The sequence below is a fragment of the Melanerpes formicivorus genome, unplaced genomic scaffold (genome assembly GCF_026170545.1).
Source record: "Melanerpes formicivorus ecotype bairdi unplaced genomic scaffold, bMelFor1.0.p_v2 SCAF_569, whole genome shotgun sequence".
NCBI classification, from domain to species: domain Eukaryota; kingdom Metazoa; phylum Chordata; class Aves; order Piciformes; family Picidae; genus Melanerpes; species Melanerpes formicivorus.
This window is the reverse complement of record NW_027142921.1, coordinates 44,695-60,151: the sequence shown is the minus strand read 5'-3', so window position 1 is coordinate 60,151 and position 15,457 is coordinate 44,695.

Here is a 15,457-nt window from a genome sequence, read left to right as displayed (position 1 = left end):
GCAAAAGGGGAAAGACATCGAACCCTCTCCGGGGCGGGGGCGGAAAGAAAGCTTTATCTTATCTTCTCTCCGAGGGGAATGGTTGAGGAAAACCCCCTCAGGATGGGCAGGGAGGGCAGCCCGAGGCATTTCGGGGAGTTAATTCCTCATTCCCGGTGGCTTGGCCGGAGCTGCGGGGCCAGCAGATGGCATCAGGCTCATGCCGTCGGGTGGAGCTGCGGGGCCCTCCCCCCTCAGCCGGCGCTGGGCTGCGAGGAGCGCTGGGCGCTCCCTGCCTGGGCACCCCCTGCCTGGGCGCTCCCTGCCTGGGCGCTCCCTGCCTGGGCACTCCCTGCCTGGGCACTCCCTGCCTGGGCGCTCCCTGCCTGGGCACTCCCTGCCTGGGCACGCCCTGCCTGGGCGCTCCCTACCTGGGCACTCCCTGCCTGGGCACTCCCTGCCTGGCCGCTCCCTGCCTGGGCACTCCCTGCCTGGGCGCTCCCTGCCTGGGCACTCCCTGCCTGGGCACTCCCTGCCTGGGCGCTCCCTGCTTGGCCACTCCCTGCCTGGGCGCTCCCTGCCTGGGCGCTCCCTGCCTGGGCACCCCCTGCCTTGGCACACCTACCTGGGCACTCATTACCTGGGCACTCCCTGCCTGGCCACTCCCTGCCTGGCCACTCCCTGCCTGGGCACTCCCTGCCTGGGCACTCACCGCCTGGGCACTCATTGCCTGGGCACTCCCTACCTGGGCACACCCTGCCGGGCACCCCCTGCCTGGCCACCCCCTGCCTGGGCACACCCTGCCTGGGCACTCTCTGCCTGGCCACTCCTTGCCTGGGCACCCCCTGCCTGGCCACCCCCTGCCTGGCCACCCCCTGCCTGGGCACCCCCTGCCTGGGCACTCTCTGCCTGGCCACACCCTGCCTGGGCACACCCTGCCTGGGCACTCTCTGCCTGGCCACCCCCCTGCCTGGCCACCCCCTGCCTGGCCACCCCCTGCCTGGCCACCCCCTGCCTGGGCACTCATTGCCTGGCCACCCCCTGCCTGGGCACACCCTGCCTGGGCACTCTCTGCCTGGCCACTCCTTGCCTGGGCACCCCCTGCCTGGCCACCCCCTGCCTGGCCACCCCCTGCCTGGGCACCCCCTGCCTGGGCACTCCCTGCCTGGGCACGGGGTGAGGAGGGTGCCAAAGGTGATGGCCTGGCCAGCAGGAAGGGGGAGGGTTGGTGCCCCACAAGCCCTCTGTGAGGCCACACCTGGAACCTTTGGGTCAGTTCTGGGCCCCACACTCCAAGAAGGACATCGAGGAGCTGGAGCAGGGCCAGAGAAGGGCAACAGAGCTGGGGAAGGGTCTGGAGGAGAGGGCTGGGGAGCAGCAGCTGAGGGGAGCTGGGGGGGTGTGGGGGGTGTGAGGCTGGAGGAGAGGAGGCTGAGGGAAGAGCTTCTGGCTCTGTGCAGCTCCCTGAGGGGAAGATGAGAGAAGATGGCCCTGAAACTGCGCCGGGGGAGGGTTAGGTTGGACATAAGGAAAGCCTCCAGACTAGGAGTGGCTCCGGATGCCCAGGGGGGCGGTGGAGCCCCCATCCCTGGAGGTGCTCAGGAACCCTGTGGTCTGGGGGCCGTGGTGGGGGTTGGGCTGATGCTGGGACTGGAACGACCTCGGCTTTCCCAACCCAAACAGTCGCCTGCTCCTCTGCTCTCTCCCTCAGCTGCCTCCGCTCCGCGGGTCCGAAGGCTGAGCCGGGCTGCGCTGCCAGCTCCTCGGGGTGATCCCTCCGGCAGCGGCTGACCTCGGGGCAGAGAGCGCTCGGAGCAGGCAAACCTGTCCGCGGCGACCCCAGCTCCATCGCCCCTGCTCCTCCCGGGGAAGCGGCGCTTTAATGTCAGCGGAGGAGCCCCGGACCTACCCCGGGCTCATTAAATAACAATGGGAGTCTCTATTGCCTCCGTCTGGCGTGTAATGAATGACCTCTTGTCGCCGGGAGCTCGGGGCGGTGACAAAGGACCTTTGTGGGCTGATATTTATGATTTCATTTAAGGCAGGGAGTGAGCTCCGGGAGGGGGAGTGGGGAAGAAGAGCTGAGCCGACGTTCCCTGCTCTAAACCCGAGGGACCTCTGCCCGGTTTTTCGGCGTCAATACAGTTGTCATCCCTTAAATATTTGAGCAGCCCTCAGCCCTGGGGGCTCCCAGGCTGCGAGGACACAGAGGTCAGGAGTGGGGGCAGGGCAGGGGGGGGAAAATTCCAGCTCCCCAGAACGCCCCAGAGCCTTCTGGGCACAGATTCACGGAGTCCCAGGCTGGGCTGGGCTGGAAAGGGACCCTCAAAGACCATCTTGTCCAAACCTCCTGCCAGCCAACAGGGACACCTCCAGCTCCAGCAGGCTGCCCAGGGCCACATCGAGCCTGATCACCACTGTCTGCAGGGATGGAGCCTCAGCCACAGCTCCAGGCAACCTGTTGCAGTCATTTCACCACTCTCATTGTGCAGAACTCCCTCCTGATGCCCAACCACAATCTTCCCTGCTCCAGTTTCAGTCCATTGGCCTTAAAGCTCATCTAGTGACACCATCCAGGTGGCAGGGACACCTCCCACCAGCACAGGGCCTCATCCAGCCTGGCCTGGAACACCTCCAGGCAGGGGGCAGCCACAACCTCCCTGGGCAACCTCTGCCAGTGTCTCCCCACCCTCACCCTGTCCCTCCCAGCCCTTGTCCCAAGTCCTTTCCCAGCTCTTCTGGAGCCCCTCCAGGCACTGGGAGGCTGCTCTGAGGGCTCCCTGGGGCCTCCTCCAGGCTGCACAGCCCCAACTCTCCCAGCCTGTCCCCACAGGGGAGCTGCTCCAGCCCCAACTCTCCCAGCCTGTCCCCACAGGGGAGCTGCTCCAGCCCTCTGCTCCTCTTTGTGGCCTCCTCTGGGCCCCTCTGCAGCAGCTCCACATCCCTGGGTGCCTTGCTGTGCCCCTGGGCTGTTCAGGAGGCAGAAGATGCTCTGCCCTTGGCCGTGTTCATGCTCTCAGAGCCACAGCTCTCTCTGAGAGAGCAGCCACTGCTCAGCACTTCACAGCCACCCCATGGATCCACCCCACAGCTCCCAGCCTGTCCCCATAGGGAAGCTTCTCCATCCCTCTGCTCACCCTCGTGGCCTCCCCTGCACCCCCTGCCCCCTGCCCCTCGTGTTGGCAGCCGCAGCGCTGGGCACAGCACCGCGGGCGAGGTCTCACCCCAGCAGAGCAGAGTGGCACTGGGGCAGCTTTGGCTTTCTTTGCCTCCCCCAGGCTGCAGCAGAGCCCAGGGCCAGCTGCCAGAGCCTTCCCCCTGCTCGTCGGGGGCCAGCAGGCAGCCGCCGGCGCCCAGCAGCCCTCAGCCCGGCAGCGACCTTGGGCGAGGCTGAGAAACGCTTTGCCTTTTCCTTCGGCAGCCCTCGCTGGGGGGGTGGGGGGAGGGGATGGATTAAGCAGCTGGGAGTCTGGAGGGAGAGTTGTGTCCCCTCTCCTTTGCCATGCACACAGAGCAAATTAATCTCCCAGCTTCCTCTGATTCTTTTTGGGGCTTGAGTTACAAGCTGGGAGCGGAGATAAAGCGCAGGCGAAAGGAAGGTGCAGGTGAAGTGGAGAGCTGGGCTGCCTGGCACAGACCTTTGTCCATGCAGATAAGAGCTCTCCTCCCCGTGTCATGCATAATTCACCAGCGCTGCCTCCCTCTGTCCTGGTCATCCCTCTTTGCTCTGCTCTCACACAGAGCTGGGAGCTGTCCCCACGGAGCTGTGGAATTGGTTGGGTCGGAAAAGGCCTCCGGGATCAGCCGGCCCAGCACCGACCCGACCCCTCCCTGGGCCACCAAACCCTGGCCCCAAGGGCCATGGCCACAGGGGGCTGGAACACCTCCAGGGATGGGGGCTCCACCACCTCCCTGGGCAGCCTCTGCCAGCCCCCTGACCACTCTTGTTCCTCATGGCCAAGCTGAACCTCCCCTGGCTGTTTCCTCTCATTCTTTCCCCTGATGCCAGGGGGGAGAGCCCAACCCCCACCTAGCTCCATCCTCCTTGCAGGGACTTACAGGGAGCCAGGAGGTCTCTCCCCTCAGCTTCCTTTCCTCCAGGCTCAACCCCCCCCCAGCTCCCTCAGCTCTTCCTCCCCAGCCCTGCTCTCCAGACCTTTCCTTGCTGCCCTCCTCTGGACCTGCTCCAGCCCTCAGTGTCCTTTGGGACCCCAACCCCAACTGCATTGGTCTGGGTCGATCACCTCTGGACCCTCCTTGGCAGAGCTGAGCCCCAGGGAGCAGGAAAGCCACAGAGGGCTCTCCACAGCCTCTGAGGGTTTCTTGCCCCAGAACAAAGCAGAAATCCCCCTGGTCCCCCCCGGGCAAAGGCTGAACACAGACACCTGCTTCATTGCTGGTGCTTTGTGTATGAAAGCAGTGCCAGGAGTTTAATAATCACTGCTTGGGATTAATTGGGACGATTATTGCATGGCCCAGGGGGGAAATGGCAGCTTGTTATCTCCAGGGAGTAGCATTAGGAGCCAGCAGATAATCAGGGCATTATTTGTTGCACTGTAGAGGACATTTCTTAGGGATTTAGGAGGGGCAGGGATCAAGACCACGGCCCCAGAGCCACCCCCAGGCTGGGCAAGCCCAGGGACCTGCAGAGCTCAGTAACACCTGAAGCTGCTGGGGGCAGCTGCTCCTCCAGCAGGACTGCAGCAAGCAGCCACTTCTGAGCCCAAACCCTCCCAGACCTCAGCATCACTCAGGGCTTCCACCTGGGATCTTCTCAGGAGAGAGACAACCCTCAGGCTGCTGCAGAGAGGAGGCAGGAGGGGGATAGCAGCTCCAGCAGATGCTGCCAGCCAGGTCTGTACTCAGTGGTAAGGCTGCTGGAGCCCTGCCCTCCTCTGTTTGCCCCTCATCACCCAGTCAACAGCCTTTGCCTGTGCTCTTGCCTGCAGCCCCCCTGCAGTGTGAAGCTGGCTCAGGAGCAAAGCTCACAGCCAGCTGCAGCTTCAGGGCTTCTGCCTGCAGGGTCTCCCAGAGAGCAGCAGCTCTGAGCACCCTCACTGGCAGCCAGGACCTCAGGATCACAGAGTCAGTCAGGCTGGCAGAGACCTCCAAGATCATCAACTGATCACCCAAGCCTGACTAATCAACTGGACCATGGCACTAATCCAGGCTTTCCTTAAGCACCTCCAGGGCTGCCAACTCTCCCACCTCCCTGGGCAGCCCATTCCAGTGAGCAATCTCCCTGCCTGTGAAGAACCTCTTGCTAAGATCAAGCCTAAACTTCCTCCTGCACAGCTTGAGACTGTGTCCTCTTGCTCTGGTGCTGCTTGCCTGGGAGAAGAGAACTCTCCCCACGGCTGACAGCTCCTGCTGGCCTCACCCTCTGTCTGTCCACCAGCAGGGAGCAGCTCTCAGTTGCTGGAGGGTCTCTGAGTTGGAGGAGCCAGGTCCAGCAGACCAAGATGTGATGGGTGGGCAGGAGGCAGCACAGCCCCTGACGACCACAGAGCCTCAGAAGGTGAAGGGGGTGGAAGGGACTTCAAAAGCTCACTGAGCCCAACCTCCCTGCCAGAGCAGGGTGCTGCCTCCCAGGCTCTGGCCCTTCTCTTGGCCCCCAGCCTGTGCTCATCCAGCCTGGCTGCAGAGAAGGAAAAGGGATTCTTAGAGAGGCTGAGGCCAGCCACAGGGTCCTGGCTTGAGGCACCCAACCTAAGCTGCCACACAGGGCCCTCTGCTGCTCTGTCTTGTGTGAGCTGGTGCCCCAAACCCTGCTTTGGGCTCTGCTGCCGAGGGTGGGCTGGTGGATGGCAGGGCAGCACCCACCCCACACCAGGGAAGATGATCCTGGAGCCCCAGGAGAGAGCTGAGCCAAGGCAGAGTCTGCTATTGATCCCCAGATCGATGCCAATTCAAGGCCTGGAAGTGGCAGCTCCTTTCCTTTAGCCCTCAGCTCCCAGCCCAGGCTGGGCACGGGGAGGGGGGAGCTGGCTCCCAGGTTCAGCACTGATGGGGAGCAGGAGCAGGGCTGGGAGGAGCCTTGCAGCAGGAGGCTTGGTGAACGAATTGGACAGAGGAGCAGACAAAAGGCACAGAGGAAGGAGGTCTGGCAGGGGCTGGACCTCTGTCTCCAGCACACTGGCAGCCAAATCTTTGCCCAGTATTTGTCAAGGGTGAGGGGGCAGCAGAGCTGGGGAAGGAAGGAATTCAGCCCAGGGCCATCCTTACCTCCCAGGCTGATGTGGCCAGGGGAGAGGGGGATGGCAGCTGTGAGCCAGCCCAGGGAGATGGAGTTTGAAGCCATTTGAGGAGTCCAGGCTGTGTTAGCTGAGCTGCTGGGGAGCAGAACAGAAGCACCAAGGAGGGGCAAAGCAGCAGATCCACCTCCTCAGGCTGCCAGGGCTGAGCACACTGCCTCCAGGGAGGAGTGTTGGCTGGAGAGCCCTTGGCACAGCTGGGCAGGCACCAGGGGAGGTGGCAAAACCACCCCAAAGGCACCAGGTGAGGGCCCAGAGGTCTTTCAAGGCTTGCTAAAATTGGCTCTTTCAGACCAGACTTTAGGAGCTGCTGCACTCCTGAGCTTGCTCAGCAGTGAGACAAAGGCAGAAGGTCAGAGAATGGTTTGGGTCGAAGGGACTTTAAAGCTCATCCAGCTCCAGCCCTCTGCCACCTCCCACCAGCCCAGGGCCTCATCCAGCCTGGCCTGGAACACCTCCAGGGAGGGGGCAGCCACAACCTCCCTGGGCAACCTCTGCCACTGTCTCCCCACCCTCATCCTGTCCCTCCCAGCCCCTGTCCCAAGTCCTTCCCCAGCTCTCCTGGAGCCCCTCCAGGCACTGGGAGGCTGCTCTGAGGTCTCCCTGGAGCCTTCTCCAGGCTGCACAGCCCCAACTCTCCCAGCCTGTCCCCACAGGGGAGCTGCTCCAGCCCCAACTCTCCCAGCCTGTCCCCACAGGGGAGCTGCTCCAGCCCCAACTCTCCCAGCCTGTCCCCACAGGGGAGCTGCTCCAGCCCCAACTCTCCCAGCCTGCCCCCACAGGGGAGCTGCTCCAGCCCCAGCTCTCCCAGCCTGTCCCCACAGGGGAGCTGCTCCAGCCCCAACTCTCCCAGCCTGCCCCCACAGGGGACCTGCTCCAGCCCTCTGCTCCTCTTTGTGGCCTCCTCTGGGCCCCTCTGCAGCAGCTCCACACCCTTGGGTGCCTTGCTGTGCCCCTGGGCTGTTCAGGAGGCAGAAGATGCTCTGCCCTTGGCCGTGTTCATGCTCTCACAGAGCCACAGCTCTCTCTGGGAGAGCAGCCACTGCTCAGCACTTCACAGCCCCCCCATGGATCCACCCCACCAGGCACAGCCAGGAAGACCTCAGGGAAGGGAGGGACATGGCTTGGGTGACATCTGCAGAGCTCCACCTTGCTCCTCTGGGGGCTTTCACAGCCAGGCTGTCCCCGGGGAGAGCAGCTCAGCTCCAGCCTGGTCCCTCCAGCCCCCCTGGCACGTGTGGCTCCTGCAGCTGTGGGTAGGGAGCCAAGGGCTGCTTCAGCTCCCCCATCCCCTGGGAATCCCTGGTGCTCTCATAACGTGCTGGTAATTAACTCACTGATTGGCTTTGCCTTTGCTGAGGCTGCACATTCAAGATGGGCTCCATCTGCTCTGTGAATGGGTTTGGCTGCTGGGGGAAGGTAGCAATCCCCTTCCCTCGAGTCCAGTGGGAGCACTGTGGCATTGCTGGGGAAGGAGGACAACAGCAAGGCCATGCCAGGGCCCTGCAGTGCCCCTCCAACGCTGCCTGCAGCTCCAGGCTGCCCAACTCCAACAGCCCTTCCACCACACACCAAGCTCCCACCAGCCAGCACCCAGCAGCCCTGGGGCTGGCTCCAGCAGAGCCACTGCAGCCACCAGCATCGATGAGGGGAGATGGAGACTGGAGATGGGAAAGAAAGTCTTGGGAGTGAGGCTGGGGAGATGCTGGAGGTGGGAATGGAAGCCTTGGGAGTGAGGCTGGGGAGAGGCTGGAGGTGGGAATGGAAGCCTTGGGAGTGAGGCTGGGGAGATGCTGGAGGTGGGAATGGAAGCCTTGGGAGTGAGGCTGGGGAGATGCTGGAGGTGGAAAGCCTTGGGAGTGAGGCTGGGGAGATGCTGGAGGTGGAAAGCCTTGGGAGTGAGGCTGGGGAGATGCTGGAGGTGGGAATGGAAGCCTTGGGAGTGAGGCTGGGGAGAGACTGGAGGTGGGAATGGAAGCCTTGGGAGTGAGGCTGGGGAGATGCTGGAGGTGGGAATGGAAGCCTTGGGAGTGAGGCTGGGGAAAGGCTGGAGGTGGAAAGCCTTGGGAGTGAGGCTGGGGAGAGGCTGGAGCAGGTTGCCCAGGGAGGCTGTGGCTGCTCTCTCCCTGGGGGTGTCCAAGGCCAGGCTGGGTGAGCAAGCTGTGCTGGTGGGAGGGGTCCCTGCCCATGGCAGGGGGGGTTGGGGCTGGCTGAGCTTCGAGGTGCCTTCCACCCCCAGCCCATTCCACGCCTCCCTGGTTTGGGGGGATTTGAATCTCTGTTTCATTCCTTCTTGGAGGCAAAGAGGAGCAGCAGAAGCCAAGTGAGACCTCATTGTTGGAGCTGCTGGGCCGCTGCGTGGCAGGCAGCTGCTGGGAAGAGCAGAAGCTGATCTATATGCCAGGAGCATCCAGTGCCACATCCCCTCCCTGCACAGCACAATCCCTCCTGGAGGAGCAGGGCACGGGCCCCGAGGAGCCGCCGTAGCGGAGTGAGCGCACTGGAGCCCTTCCCAGGCAGGTTCTCCTCTCTTCTTTTTCGTCTTGGCCCTGCTGCAGCTGCCAGGAATCCTCCCCCAGGTCACCCCAGCCGCTGTCAGGGAGCTGGAGCAGCAAATCTCAGCTTAGCTGGGAGCAGAGCAGCGCAGAGCACGTGGCAGGGTCCCCCAGCACCCATCTGCGCTGCCTTTGTCTCCTCAGCCTGAGTGCTGCTCTCCCTCCTCCCTGCTGCAGGGAAAGGCAGAGGCTGAAGCAGTGCCTGGGCTGGTTTGGCAGCTTTCAAGAGAGCAGAGCAGCTCCCTGCTCGCAGAGCCACAGATTGCATCGGCGGGGAAGGAGCCTCAAAGGTCGTCCTGTCCGACCCAGCCCTGCGCCGGGCGGGGACAGCTCCAGCTGCGGCAGGCTGCCCGGGGAGGCAGCAAGGCTGAGCTCGCATGGCTCCAGGGATGGGGCCTCGGCCGCAGAAGAAGCACAAGAAGGACCTGCAGTTGTTGGAACCGGGCCAGAGGGGGCCACGAAGATGATCAAGAGGGCTGCAGAACCTCCCCAGTGGGGACAGGCTGGGGGAGTTGGGGCTGTGCAGCCTGGAGAGGAGAAGGCTCCTGGGAGACCTCAGAGCAGCCTTGCAGTGCCTGGAGGGGCTGCAGGAGAGCTGGGGAAGGACTTGGGACAAGGGCTGGGAGGGACAGGATGAGGAGAAATGGCTTTGAGCTGGGAGAGGGCAGAGTGAGGCTGGAGAGGAGGAGGAAATTCTTGAGAGTGAGGCTGGGGAGAGCCTGGCACAGGCTGCCCAGGGAGGCTGTGGCTGTCCCCTGCCTGGAGGTGCTCAAGGCCAGGCTGGATGAGGCCCTGAGCAACCTGTGCTGGTGGGAGGTGTCCCTGCCCATGGCAGGGGGGTGGCACTGGATGATCTTTAAGGTCCCTTCCATTCTGTGGTTCTGTTTTCTCTGGGCAACCTGCTCCAGCGTTCCACCACCCTCCCTTGTGCAGAGCTTCCTCCTGAGGTCCAACTTCAACCTCCCCTGCTCCAGCCTGGAGCCATTGCCTCTCCTCCTGCCACTGCAAGCCCTTCTGAACAGCAGCCCCTCCACAGCCTCCCTGGAGATCCCTTTTAGATACTGAAAGGCAGTTCCCCTGGGGCTCTCTGAAGGCTGCTTTTGTTAACCCCTTTGGCTCCAGGCTGCTGGAAGGCAGTTTGCAGGCTCCTGGACCCAGGAGCTGCCTTCTCCAGGAGGGCTCCGCGGTGCTCGGGGTCATGCTGCTGCCTGGCCCAACCTGGCACTTCCCAGCTGGGAGGGATCCATTTCCCCTTCCAGCTATCCTCAGCATCTCCTTAATGAGCTTTGTTGTGACCACAGCTGGTGTCAGAGGGAATAAAAGCAAATGTGAGCTGAAGGAGCTCTGTGGCAGGGGCAAGGACGCAGGGACGAGCAGCCAGGGGAGCACAGGCAGGGGAAATGGCATCAGAGGAGCAAGGCAGCAAGGGGGCACAGGCTGGCTCTGCACCCAGGGGAGAGCTCAAGGATCCCTTCAGCCCCAAGCATTCCAGCAATCCCCTGGAACCCCTCCAGGGATGGAGCATCCACAACCTCCCTGGGTGACCTGCAGGAGCCTTGGCACAGCCACCGGGGGCACAGAAAGTTTCCCTTCAGACCTGCTTTGGCTTGTGGTGGAGATGAGATGCCAGTGGTGAGGCACCAGGAGGGATGGCCCTGGGCAGCTCTGCAGGACTGCTGGGAACCACACAGATCCTGGCCTCATGCAGCCACAGCAGAGCATCCTCTGAAATGAGTTTGTTTGGTCTCCACCTCGCCCATCCAGCCTGAGCATATTCCCCCCCTCCCTGGAGGGGGTTCCAGGCCAGGTTGGATGAGGCCTTGAGCAAAATGGGTCGGTGGGAGGGGTCCCTGCCCAGGGCAGGGAGGTTGGAACTGGATGATCTTTAAGTTCCTTTCCAACTCAACCCACTCCATGAATCTGTGACCCTTCAGCCCCTCCAGTCCAGCAGAGCAGCACCTGGGCTCTGTCCCCGGGCTGAGAGGCTTTTCCTGGTCACAGGCTGGAAGGAGTGAGGATGGCAGGAGGCAGCCAGGGTGGAATTGGCTCATGGGGAGAGGCTCTCAGGACAGCAGTCGAGGAGCAGCCAGCGGTGCTGCATTGCCTCCTTCTAATTGCTGGAGCCGAGGAAGCAGCACGCTCTGCTCAGTGCCTTTCTGCAGGGCTTCCATCCACCTTCACTCTGCAAAGTGCTGCTCACAGCTCTGGAGAACTGCAGCTGATCGATCCCAAGACTTCCAGGAGGGCAAAAAGAGTAGAAAGAGCCCTGGAAGGGCTTTAAAACACAACAGCCCCAAGGCGGCTGAGGGGAACCCAGATCAAGGGCAGGGAGCAGCGGCAGGAGGAAATCCCAGAGCTGCAGCCCCGGGTGGTGCTACCCAGGGGCACCGAGGAGGTGGACCTGCAGGAGATGGCCTCAGGGAGTTTGTCTGCGGGCTCTGGGGGATGCTTCCTGCCGCCAACCCCCCAGGAGAACCTGGGGCACCTTCCCTCCTGGCTCTTGGTGCCTCTCCGGGTCCCTCACGCCTGTGTTGCAAGGTGCCTGGTTGTTAAGGCTTCAGCCTCCTCTTTGATCCCACGTGCAGCTCCGAAGGTTTAAATAGAAAGACATCAAAACAAAAGAGAAGTTGTTGAGGAAGATGACTGGTGGGAAGGAAAAAAAAACAACCACCCAACCAAACCCAACCAAACCCCAGCAGCACGGAGGAACTCTTGTCTCATTCCCCACCCACGCAGAGCACAGTGATATCAGTGCCTTTAGCTCTGCTGCCTAAAAGCTTTCGTGGCTTTGTTACCAGCTCCCCGAGCAGCTTGTCCTTTTAATCAGCCAAGACCTCCAGAGAGAGCCTCTGCCGTGGGAGAGCTCCTCAGGAGCGCGGTTAACCCGGGCGGCGATAACAGAGAGCATCGCTGCCCTCACCTGACCGAGGGAGCCCTCCTCCAGGGGGAGGGGGAGGAAAAGGTTCAAAACCTTCCCCCCGCGGAACGCGAGGCGGAGAGGGGAAGCAACCTCCCTCCCTGCGCGGTGCCTGCCGCTGCTGGGTGCCTTGGCCGCTCAGCCCTGCGCCGCCGCTGGCGTCGGACGCAGAGGTCTTTAATTATCCAGACTGCTGCCCCTCACAAAATTAAATGCCTCCGAGGATGACTCAGTGTTTAATGGACTGGCTGCTCCCTGCTCCGGGAGAGCCAAGCGGGTGCGAGCGAGAGAGCCGCAGCCCCGGCGCGGCGTCAGGCAGCGGCAGCCGCGCTCCGCGCCGGGGTGAGAGGCGCAGCGGCTGGGGAGGGGGCTGGGGCACAGCCCTGCGAGGAGAGGCTGAGGGAGCTGGGGTCGCTTAGCCTGGAGAAGAGGCGGCTCAGAGGAGACCTTCGTGCTCTCTACAACTCCCTGAAGGGAGGTTGTAGCCAGCTGGGGGTTGGTCTCTTCTCCCAGGCAACCAAAACAAGAGGACACAGCCTCGAGCTGTGCCAGGGGAGGTTTAGGCTGGAGGTGAGGAGAAAGTTCTCCACAGAAAGAGTAATTGGCCATTGGGATGTGCTGTCCCTGGAGGTGTTCAAAAGAGGCTTGGATGTGGCACTTGGAGCCACGGTTCAGTGGTCAGGAGGTGTTAGGTTGGACTTGATGATCTCTGAGGTCTTTTCCAGCCTGCTTGGCTCTGTGACTCTGTGCTTAAAGGGTCACCTTTTGATCCTAGAATCCTCAAATGGTTTGGGTTGGAAAGGACCTCGAAGATCATCCAGCCCCCACCCCCTGGACTCCACCACTTCTCTGGGCAGCTGTGGTGGGTTGAAATTTCCTTTCCCAAAACTTGCCCAGCAGCCTGCCCCAGGTGCCCAGCAGCCTGCTCCAGGCGCCCAGCAGCCTGCTCCAGGTGCCCAGCAGCCTGCTCCAGGTGCCCAGCAGCCTGCCCCAGGTGCCCAGCAGCCTGCTCCAGGTGCCCAGCAGCCTGCCCCAGGTGCCCAGCAGCCTGCTCCAGGTGCCCAGCAGCCTGCTCCAGGTGCCCAGCAGCCTGCTCCAGGCGCCCAGCAGCCTGCTCCAGGCGCCCAGCAGCCTGCCCCAGGTGCCCAGCAGCCTGCTCCAGGCCCCCAGCAGCCTCAAAGTCAAGAAGTTCCTCCCCTAGTCTAGGTGGAGCTTCCTGTGCTCAGGTTCCTGCCCATCACCTCTCCTCCTGCCACTGGGCACCACCGAGGAGAGTCTGGCCCCAGCCTCCTGACATCCACCACTCAGATACCTGTCAGCATGGAGGAGATCCTTCCTCAGCCTCCTCTTCTCCAGGCTAAAGAGCCACAGCACTCTCAGCCTTTCCTCACCGGGGAGGTGGCTCCAGGACAGCTCCGCGGTCGGGGCCGGCGGTGGCAAGGAGCTGCTTTGCTAAAAGCCCTCCTTAGCCTCACCAAGACGCTGAGGCTTTGGCTTCCAGCACTTAATTAACAACGTGCTCATGAACTGGGAAGCCCTGGCCCTCTGTCAGGGCCTGTGTGAAGGGCAACAGAGCTGCTTTTTGGTTCAGAGCTGGAGCAAAGAGCTGCCTTGAGGAACAGGGCAGTGGGGACGGCCACAGGAGCAGTTCTAGATGCTGGGAGGGGCAACAACAACTCCTTCATGCTGGAGCTGTCCCAAAGCACACTGTACACAGCCCTCAGGAGGCACCACAGCAGCTCATTTGAATACAATTTACTGCTGCTAATGATGCTGATGGTTATTTCCCCAAGCTAGGAAGTGTCTGGCCCCAAAATGGGCTCCTGGAAGGGATTGGAGCTGAGCAGTCTGTAAGACCAGAGCTGAGGGAAGCAATTTGCAAGCCATTAGCAGAGATGGACTGCAAAGGTGTTTCACATCTCACTCAGCCCAGGTTTCAGGGGGGTTGAGTTGTTCTCCCCCCACCCCAGAATTCCTGGCCTGGGTGGGATCACAGATCCCTGGAATGGGTTGGGTTGGAAGGGACCTTAAAGCTCACCCAGTTCCAACCCCGTGCCATGGGCAGGGACACCTCCCACTAGCCCCAGGCTGCTCAGGGCCTCATCCAGCCTGGCCCTGAACAGCTCCAGGGAGGGGGCAGCCACAGCCTCACAGAATCATTTGTGTTGGAAACGACCTCCAAGGTCATCCAGCCCAACCATTGACCTGACACCACCATGGCTACCAAACCTTGTCCCCAAGGCCACAGGTTTCTGGAGCACCTCCAGGGATGGGGACTCCACCACCTCCCTGGGCAGCCTGTTCCAGTGCCTGACCACTCTTGGCCACCCTAAACTTCCCCTGGGACCATTTCAGACCACTTCCTCTCCTCCTGTCATCTGATACTAGAAAGAAGAGACCAACCCCCACCTCACTGGGAGTGGTGAGGAGCAATGAGGTCTCCCCTCACCCTCCTTTCCTCCAGGCTGGGGTCACAAGCGATGTCACCTTCCTCCCGGCTGAGCAGCGAGGTGCTGCCTCTGCAGCCCCAGCAGCCAGGGCTGGTGGCCTCTTAATTGCATCTCTCACCTTAAATACCCACCACAAGCCTGGAGATTACAGGGCTGGTCACCCCCAGAGCTCTGACACCCCGGGGGGAGGGAAGCAGCACCTCCATCACCCTCGGTATTTAATAGACCATTATGAATTAAATTGCCTCCTGTGCAGCAGCGGGTGCAGATAAAGAAGCAATTTGCAAGGCAGGGCTGCCTCCAGGGAGGGAGAGAGAGTGGGGGCAGAACCCAAAGCAGCAGCAGCAAAAACATCTCCTTGCCAGCCTTGCCAACCCACCTTGCCCTGGGGATGCCTTTGCCCTGCAGATGCTCTTCCAAGCGATCCCCAGGGGCTGCAGCGGGGTGGAAGGGGACCCTCCGAGGTCAGCTCTTCCCAGCCCCCTGCAGCCAGCAGGGACACCTCCAAGCAGAGCAGTTTGCTCGGGGCCCTCTTGAAGGTCTTCCAGGGGTGGAGCCTCCACCACTTGCCTGGACAGCCACAGTCCCCCCGCCCGCGTCGTGCAGAACTTCCTTCTGGTGCCCAACCCCTGCTCCAGTTCCAAACCCTTGCCCCAGCCCACGTGGAAGTTTGTTTCCAAGCCAGAGCTGCCTGTGGTGAGCCAGGGACGACCCTTGCCCAGAAGGTGAGGAGAGAGGCTCAGGGCTTGAGCTGTGCCTTGGCCCCAGCTCCCGAGGTGTTCCCCAGGCTTGCCTCTCGCTGCCTGTCTGCTGGAGCTTGTGCTGGGAGCCTCAGCGCTGCAGCACCTTCCCTTAATTACCTTTTTGATGCTAATTAGCTCCATAGGCAGTTTGAGGGGAGCCCTGGCTCCTGGATCTGAGCCAGTGCTGAGCACCCATTCGGCATGGGAAGGAGGCAGCCACAGCATCTCCTCCTCTTCTTTGCACCCCGCTGCCCATCGCTCCCAGGTGCCAGCTCACCCCCTGGCACCCTGCCTTCAAACCTTGGGCTGTGATCAATTACTGCTTGGGGTTAATTGTTACCTCCTCAGCCGGTCCTGCTGCCTCTCCCAGCAGGAATTAACACAACCCTCACATGGCTTCCCCACACAGGAGTCACCTCCCTGGGAGCAGTGGGCAGCTGCAGCCAGCACCCCCTGCACTGCTGCTGGGCAGAGCTCTGCAGCAGGGTGCAGGTCCCCGGCTTGGCTCGGGTGAGGGGGGCACCCCACTCCTTGGGGCAGCAGTGGGGAGCAGATGGAA